Source organism: Melanotaenia boesemani, chromosome 11 (genome assembly GCF_017639745.1).
Source record: "Melanotaenia boesemani isolate fMelBoe1 chromosome 11, fMelBoe1.pri, whole genome shotgun sequence".
Lineage (NCBI taxonomy): Eukaryota > Metazoa > Chordata > Actinopteri > Atheriniformes > Melanotaeniidae > Melanotaenia > Melanotaenia boesemani.
The window spans coordinates 37,583,187-37,592,858 of record NC_055692.1 but is presented as its reverse complement, the minus strand read 5'-3'; the positions used below and the strand labels follow the sequence as shown (position 1 = coordinate 37,592,858).

The window sequence follows — 9,672 nt, the reverse complement described above, 5'->3', positions numbered from 1 at the left end:
GGATGAAGAACATGATGTTGATGATGATGATAATAATGATGAAGATAATGATGATGAAGATAATGACAATGATAATGATAATAATGATGATGAAGATGATGATGAAGATAATGATGATGATAATAATGATGAAGATAATGATGATGATAATGACAATGATGATGGTATTGATAATGATGATAATAATGAAGATAATGATGATAATGATAATGATGATGAAGATAATAATGATGATGATGATGATAACGATGATATAATGATGATGACAATGATGATAATGATGATGATGCTAATGATGATGATGATGAAGATAATAATGATGATGATAATAATGATGATAACGATGAAGATAATGATGAAGATAATGATGATGATGATAATGATGATGATGATGACAATGATGATAATGATGATGATGCTAATGATGATAATGATGATGATAACAATGATGATAACGATGAAGATAATAATGATAATGATGAAGATAATGATAATGATGATGATAATGATGATGATAATGATGATGAAGATAATGATGATGATGATGATGATGATGATAACGATGATGATAATGACGATGATGATAATGATTATAATGATGATGCTAATGATGATGATTATGAAGATAATAATGATGATGAAATTATTATGATAATGATGATGAAGATAATGATGATGATGATAAAGATGATAATAATGATGATGATAATAATGATGATTATGAAGATAATAATGATGATGATAATGATGATGAAATTTTTATGATAATGATGATGAAGATAATGATGATAATAATGATGATGATGATGATGATGATAATGATGATAATAATGATGATTATGAAGATAATAATGATGATGATAATGATGATGAAATTATTATGATAATGATGATGAAGATAATGATGATGATGATAAAGATGATAATAATGATGATGATAATAATGATGATTATGAAGATAATAATGATGATAATAATGATGATGAAATTATTATGATAATGATGATGAAGATAATGATGATGATGATAAAGATGATAATAATGATGATGATAATGATTATAATGATGATGCTAATGATGATGATTATGAAGATAATAATGATGATAATAATGATGATGAAATTATTATGATAATGATGATGAAGATAATGATGATGATGATAAAGATGATAATAATGATGATGATAATGATTATAATGATGATGCTAATGATGATGATTATGAAGATAATAATGATGATGAAATTATTATGATAATGATGATGAAGATAATGATGATGATGATAAAGATGATAATAATGATGATGATAATAATGATGATTATGAAGATAATAATGATGATGATAATGATGATGAAATTTTTATGATAATGATGATGAAGATAATGATGATAATAATGATGATGATGATGATGATGATAATGATGATAATAATGATGATTATGAAGATAATAATGATGATGAAATTATTATGATAATGATGATGAAGATAATGATGATGATGATAAAGATGATAATAATGATGATGATAATGATTATAATGATGATGCTAATGATGATGATTATGAAGATAATAATGATGATGAAATTATTATGATAATGATGATGAAGATAATGATGATGATGATAAAGATGATAATAATGATGATGATAATAATGATGATTATGAAGATAATAATGATGATGATAATGATGATGAAATTTTTATGATAATGATGATGAAGATAATGATGATAATAATGATGATGATGATGATGATGATAATGATGATAATAATGATGATTATGAAGATAATAATGATGATGAAATTATTATGATAATGATGATGAAGATAATGATGATGGTGATAAAGATGATAATAATGATGATGATAATGATTATAATGATGATGCTAATGATGATGATTATGAAGATAATAATGATGATAATAATGATGATGATGATGATGATAATGATGATAATAATGATGATTATGAAGATAATAATGATGATAATAATGATGATGAAATTATTATGATAATGATGATGAAGATAATGATGATGATGATAAAGATGATAATAATGATGATGATAATGATTATAATGATGATGCTAATGATGATGATTATGAAGATAATAATGATGATAATAATGATGATGAAATTATTATGATAATGATGATGAAGATAATGATGATGATGATAAAGATGATAATAATGATGATGATAATGATGATGATTATGAAGATAATAATGATGATGATAATGATGATGAAATTATTATGATAATGATGATGAAGATAATGATGATGATGATAATGATGATGATGATAATGATGATGAAGATAATAATGATGATGATAATGATGATGAAAATTATTATGATAATGATGATGAAGATAATGATGACGATGATGATAATGATGATGATGAAGATAATGATGATGATGATAATGATGATGATGATAATGATGATGAAGATAATGATGATTAGGAAGATAATGATTATGATAACGGTGAAGATGATGATTATTATGAAGATGATGATGATAACGATAATGATAATGATGATGAAGATCTGGTTCCTGGGCTATATTTGCTCCTCAGCGTTTCTCCCAGTGGGCCATGCTCATTGTTTGATTGACAGCTCTATTTTAGTCCTGCTGCTGACAACAGGAAGTGGAGCTGGAGGTCACATGATGTAATTATATTGGTAATTATAGTACCAGCTGTAATTAAGACTGCACTTCATCACAGATGAGAGAAACTGGGAATAACAAACATTAAAGCAGAACAAGCATTAACAAGGACAGTATAAACAAAACTATTCAAATTATTTCAATAAAGACAGAAAAAATAAAAATAAGATATAATGCAAGAAATAATAAACACTTGGTTTGATAAAAACAACTGTTTTTAATGATTAAGGTAAATTATAAGTTTTTTATGTTTTAATTAACCTTTTATTTAATGAGGAAGGTGATCTGAGAACTGGTTCCAGCAGTGATAATCTCTCCACTATCTGATAATTCTTCTTAGATTTAGACTAGAAAATGATTACAAAATGAATCGATATTTTCTTTGCACTGATATTAAATGTAAATAAATATTAATAAGTAGGTATTTCCAAACTAAACGCACATTAAGTTGTTGAAAATTTCATTTAAATTTTTATTCTAATTTTTCCAGGCTGGTAAAAAGTAGTGATGGGATGAACGACACTGGTGCGTCAGCACTGTGCCGAGTGCACAAGTGTGAAACCCGTATTGGTGCGTGTATCGCTTTAACAAAAAATCACGTGACCGATACAGGAAGCGTATCGTTTGGATGTGCCGCGCCAAATTGTGTTTATAAGGAAACTTGTATCAACATGTTGTGGGTTTGTTGGATGGAGATTGCGGTGTTGCGGTGCCTGATGGATTGTTTGATTTGCTTTGCTTTGCTTCCACTCATGGATCGTTCAAGAAAAATGTCTCAAGTCTGGAATCATTTTGATCTTTTGACGCCAAATAAGGTAAATCTTTTCCTCCTTTGGGCATTGTTTACTGGTAGTTTTTAATTCAATGTTTCTACTCTTTTCTAGTAAGAGGTTTGATTTGTTTTCTGGTAAATTAACTTTTTGTTTTATTGCAGGTGAAGTGTCGGCTCATACATCAACAAGAGCAAGTCATCAATGCTGAGGCATTATAGAGCTCGGCATGGCAATGAAGAGTTGGCAGACACTCCTGCTGTGAGTACCCCAGGTATGATGAAATTCTCACAAACTTTGAATTTTCAAAAATACTTTATTACACACAAAAGGCTTTGCATGACTGTAATATTATTTGTGAAATTACAGTCCTTTAACAAGCTTTAAACCAAATAGTTCTTTTTGGCTTGCAGTTCCTAACAAGCAAGCATTGGATGAGGCTGTGATCAACATGATCATCAAAGACTGTCAGCCACTCACCGTCGTAGAAAATGAGGGATTCAGGGCGCTCATGCAGCTTGTTGCACCCTCATATGTTCTACCAAGCAGGAAGGTATGTGTAAGAAGTGTATGGTTGAATTAATTAAGTACTGTCGATAGATAAATGCACAGACAGCCATGTATGTATTCGTAAGGTACTACAATATTTGTATGGTTATTTTTAGACCGTCAAGGACTTGGTGGACCAGAAATATGAGGAGGAAAAGGAGAAAACAAAAAAGGACCTCCAGAGCGCCGTTGCTGTTACTTTAACAGCTGACATGTGGGCCTTTATTAATATGGAGGCATATCTTGCTGTTACTTGCCACTATGTGGACAAAGACAGCCATGAATTCATCAGTCTTAGGAGTGCAGCATTTTCCACAGAAACACACTGCAGAAAACATGGCCATGGTTAAAAGGACCCTTATGGAGGAGTGGGGCATAGCGAGCAAGGTCAGGTGTCTTGTCACTGATGCAGCACCAAACATGATTTCATGTGCTCGAATACTACAAATACGGCAAACTATTTGTATTGCCCATACCATCAATTTAACTGTGAAAAAATCATGTGATCAAATTACAACACTAACAGAAATACGCAACAAAACACGGCAAATTGTCACATACTTTCGAACAAGCACCACGGCCAAAGAAAAGCTCACTCAAATGCAGCAACAGCTGGGAACACCAATCCATAAATTAATAAATGAGGTGCCAACACGATGGAACAGCACCTACCACATGCTGGAAAGAATGACTGAGCAGAAGGAGGCAGTCTGGGTGTCACTGGCCACATTAAAAAAGGAAATTACTCCACTGACTCCTGTAGAATTTGAAGTCATTGAAGAGATGCTCAGGGTGCTCTCTCCTTTTGACCAAGCCACAAGAGAACTCTCTGAGGAAAAAAAAGAGTCTCGGGGTCAAAGGTTATTCCACTGATGAGAATGATCCACATTGAGCTTCAACGTCAAGCCTCAGCATTAACAAAACCAGCTGCTCAAGAACTGGGTGCAAATCTGAGAAGGCGGCTAACTGAGTCCATCTGCAACATGGATTCACTCAGTGTGATGACACTGGCAACACTGTTGGACCCCAGGTTTAAAACAGTTGGCTTCTTTAGTCCACAAAGAGCAACGGAAGCTGTTAAGAGGCTGAAGTCGGAGTGTGCTGCTGAAATGAGGAGCCATGAGCCTGACCCAGCAGAAGAACCGAGCTCTTCACATGGATCAGAACCCAGTTCAGGTATGACAACACATTTGTTGTGTGTTTATATGTATATTTCTGTGGTTTATCATAAGTGTATTACCACACGACAGAATTTTTCCAAACATATTTCTTAGGACACAATCTCTGGAAACCTCTGGATATGGAAGTTGAGGAGAGCCGGATGACATCGAATACAACAGCAGATTCCATAGTTGAAGTTGAAGACGCTACTTGGCCGAAAGCAACACACCCAGAACACAAGACCCGTTGCAGTATTGGAAAAATAACCAGAAAACATATCCACACCTTTATTGTCAAGTTTCCTTTACGCATTGGTTTCCCAAACTTGAAAAGGGAAGGACTTCAGGACACAGGATCTCACTCTCTTTTCTTAATTTTATTGATGATTGTAGAAGGTGAAAAACCTTGAAAATACAAAAAGTAAACAGTGAATTTTAAGCATTTCAATAAGCAAGGTAAGTACAATAATTAAAATATAAAAAGGTGAACATATAAATCATTAAATTCTTCAATTAAATCAACTCAGGTAAGTAGGTGTGGATTTCAACTGAAACTTAAGTCTATTAAATTAATTTCATCGCATCTAAACCTAGATGCATGATTTCCAGTGCACACTTTAAACTAAACACTTTCAATCTGCATTTTAACTAAAGACATCCACAAATTAAATTAAATCAAGTATTTTAAATTAATTCTAGTACCGTTTTTAATAACATTTAACAGGAATTTGTTTATAAATTACATAAGTGGACTGAATATTTAATTTTGAATAATTAATTTCAATAAAGCAAAATTCACTGCATTTTAAATACATCAGTTTAAATAACTCATCTTTTTCTTTAAACAATGTTTAAACAAAGTTTGTTAAATAAATTAAGTAGCTCAACTTAAAGTGATGACAAAGAACTGAAATAACTAGTACAAACAGTCAATGACACCTCAAACCGGTACACAGCACCAACCAGGAATATCTAAATGATGATGATCTGGGCTTACCGGTAGCCTTTTTATTTTGAGTCCTCTTTTTCCCCATGCGTTTGTGAAGTTTGAGTCTTTTGTCCGTCGTTGCTCTCAGGTCGACTGCGTTTAGTAAAGTTTGATTCTCTATTGCTTCTGCTAATCAGAGTGATCACTCTCACCTGCGGACTGACGCCACATGCACGCGCGCTGTCATGCGCCGTCACGTGCCGCGTGTGCGCGCACAAAGACCGTCAGTGCGACTGGCGAGTCGCCACAACATTTATCAACTGGCGCTTAAATATTTATGCACACCGTCTTCATCTGTTCCCTGTGAACGAGTATTTTCTAAGGCAGGGGAACTGGTGTCCAAGAGGAGAGATTGCCTTGGAGCAAAGACACTTCAGAAACTTTTGATTCTCAATAAAAATGTATGAATGAATCCATTTTTAGTGTGTTATTTCATATGATTGAACACTTTGGTTAACAAGGATGAGGTCATATTTTAATTAAAAGACTAGCAATTGAATGAAGATGAAATATTATTTCACAGGCTAACGTTGGGTTGACAGCATGCAAGATTTTCCATCTTTTCATTTTGTTTACCTGCAATGATTTTAAATCTACAGCAGAGCTCACTATTGAGTGACCAACACAGTGTCAATACAGTTTGTGTAATGTGTCAATACACTCCTTAAGGCATCGTCAACCCATCCCCAGTAAAAAGTAAATCTGCACAATATGGAGTCATTTTATTTCCTTTTGTTTAAACACGGACCAACGCGCCAGATCCGATGCTACTGCGCATGTCCACAATGTCAGCTGTGGAGGAGGCGGGGCTTGAGTGACGTTCCAGGAAGCTTCCCTCGTGTGTTTGTGTCCGGATAAATTCATGGTGAGTTTTCCTTTGAGCCTTTTCTCCTTGTATTTTTTAGAACCTAAGACATCTTTACACATAGATATGTGTACTAATACCAGCTGCTTCACGGCGGAGCGTCGAGCGGCGTCACGCGGCGGCCATCTTTTCAGTCCTTCGCGGGATCTATTGACTCTAAGGGAAAGTGTGTGAGCTGCACAAACATAAATATAAATACCGGTTTACAAACGATTTGGTTCCTTACTAAAGTTATTAACGTGGCTATAATTCTGGATGCTGGAACATGGTAAAACTGCAGCTTTTGTCTTTGAAAGTGGTGTAAAAGTGGTGTGTGCTCGCGTGGTCACGCATGTGGTTTGCTCTGCGCTCGAGCGTTTTTTAACACCTTCATTTGGAGCGAAGACAGCACATGATAGCAACAAAGGTACAAGAGTGTACAGACTGAGCTGGACTAAATTAAAGCTCTGGGAACGTAGATAGTCAATAACAAGTTAGACTGAATTAAAACTCATTAAAAGTCTCAGTGCTTAAATAACTGTAAATGTCCAAGGCTGGCTTTGTCTCAACAAACTTCAGGTTTTTTAAATGCAATAACTCATTTCTGAACACCACAAACACTGGCTTCGTGATTAAATAACGACATTTGTGTTTGGCTAATAAATTTAGGGAATTATACAAAATGTCCTTGTGTTTTTAACTCATTATAAGTCCAAAGTTAATAAATTCAAATTTTAGGTTGTTAAAATCACCTTCATGTTCCATAGTAAAATTTTGAAAAGATCTAAAACTGTTTAACGTAAAAGCTGCCAAAGAACTGGTGAAGCAGGGTTTCTGTTTGTCACAAAATGAGCAGTTATTTCTGTTTATGTTTAATCTTTGTCTCAAGTTGGAAGAGGAAGGTTCTCAGCTTTACTGGAATATTATCAGGGGCATTTTTCCTTAAGTATTTTCTTTTTAAAGGTGAGGGGAAATAATTCTGTAGTGATAGCAGCTCTTAAAATCTGGTTGCATAATGTTTTATCTTTAAAATTAAGAGCATTAATGACAGCTGGGGGTGGGACAGGGGTTATTAAAGCTTGAGGAATGGCTGTTATGGTTACAGAGAATTGTTTTCTGGTACATTCTATATGACACTTGGTGGAAAATACCTCATACATTAGTAAGTCAGACCTGACCAGACCTGATTTTCTTTTATACAAAACACACCTGTTGTTCCAAACTGGGGAGTTATGATGAGAAAAGTTGTGCTTGAATTTCCAATATAACAGAACCTGTTGGTGGAACTCAGATAATTTCACGGGGAGCTTAGTAACACAAAAATCACAGCGTAAAAGAAAATTTATTCCACCACACTTCTTAAAGATGTTTGATAAATGAAGAGAACCTCTTGTTTTCCTCCCCTCAGACAATTTGGTACCAATTTTAATTTGAAGATGCCATTAAAATCAATAACATTCAGCCCGCCATCAGCTATGGATCTAACTGCGTCAGCCTTTCTGATGTAGTTTTTCAGATGAAATCAGTTTGGTTGATTGATTTAATTAAATTATCAGAAAGAAAAAGGGAAAAGGCCGGTATAATGTTCCTGATAGAGCTTCTATTTTTGTGATTAAGATTCGGCCGAAGATTGAAAATCCTGCTGCAACCAAGAGTTAAGCAGAGACTTAACCTTCTTTAAGCCTTCATCAATTTTAAGGTTTTCTCTCATTTTCTGATCTTTAGATATAATTACTCCTAAATATTTCACTTGGGATTTTACCGGAATACCAAATAAGTCAGTTTGAGGGTGGTCATGTATTGCCAGTAGCTCACATTTCTTTAAATTTAAATGCAGTCCAGAAGCTTCAGAGAAGAATCTGTTATCTTTAGCACAAGCAGTGTTTGGTGTGGGCTCTTTAAAAAGACTGTGGTGTCATCTGCCAGTTGGATTATAGAGAAAGGATTTTCGTTTTGGTGTCATGTTGCAGTTTCTCCTCCTAACCTGAAGGTGGCAGCAGGGGCGGTATCGGCCGGTAAACTCACCAGGTCGGAGTTCTTTTGATGGTTCTTTTCAGTTTGGTGGTATTTTCTGTTTTAAAACAACAATGGCGTCCAGTATGGTTCAGTGTCTTTATTAGCTTGTGGAAGAAAACACTGGTTATGGTTTTTAAAAATGATGGTTACCACACAAATTCAACGATAAGATCCAGAAATCCAGAAAAAAAAAAGGAGAGTGTGTGTGTGTGTGTTTGTTTGTGTGTGTGTTGGTCTGGGGGGGGGGCAGGACTAGTTCTCGGGGTGTGCGGCTGGGCGCTGGGGTGTGGGGCTGGCCTCTGGCGGTGGCCGTCTGGGCGGGCCGGGTCCCCCCGGGTGGCGTGCTGGCCCTCGGCCTGTGGGGGAGGGGGGTGTCCCTGCGCTCCTGGGCCCGGGCCCTCTGCCCCGTCTGTCCCGGGCGGCCGGTGCTCGGGGGGGTCGGGGACTGCTGGCCTCGGCCTGCCGGGGCCGGTGCCCTGTGTCCGCGGGGGGTCTCCTGCTGCTGTCTTCCTGGGCGGACGAGTGGTCGTCTCTGTGGACCGGTCGGGATCTGTTGCCTGCGGGGGGGCTGGTGGCCTGGGTCTCGGGACCGCTGGCCTGACTCTGGCCTCTGTTCAGGTGAGGTGGCATCTGCATGATCACTCTGCATGGTCACTCCTTCCTGAACGTC

General features: G+C 35.8%; 1 protein-coding gene and 1 long non-coding RNA gene across 5 annotated transcripts in view; both read left to right on the top strand.

The window, feature by feature from the left end:
- The first annotated feature begins 3,927 nt into the window (after positions 1 to 3,927).
- On the top strand, positions 3,928 to 4,146 carry LOC121649392. The gene is made up of 2 exons (XR_006012113.1): positions 3,928 to 3,998; positions 4,111 to 4,146. It is a non-coding gene; the product is annotated as an uncharacterized LOC121649392 (long non-coding RNA).
- Positions 4,147 to 6,921: 2,775 nt separating this feature from the next.
- ddx31 (DEAD (Asp-Glu-Ala-Asp) box polypeptide 31) overlaps positions 6,922 to 9,672 on the top strand; it is a 45,879-nt gene continuing 43,128 nt past the window's right edge. Inside the window, exon 1 of one of the 4 annotated variants that reach the window (XM_042000158.1) lies at positions 6,922 to 7,007. The gene's annotated coding sequence lies outside the window, so the exon portion shown is untranslated. Of the gene's footprint in view, positions 7,008 to 7,090; positions 7,178 to 9,672 lie in introns of those variants that run through there. The other 3 variants (XM_042000159.1, XM_042000162.1, XM_042000161.1) reach the window with 3 other exon arrangements.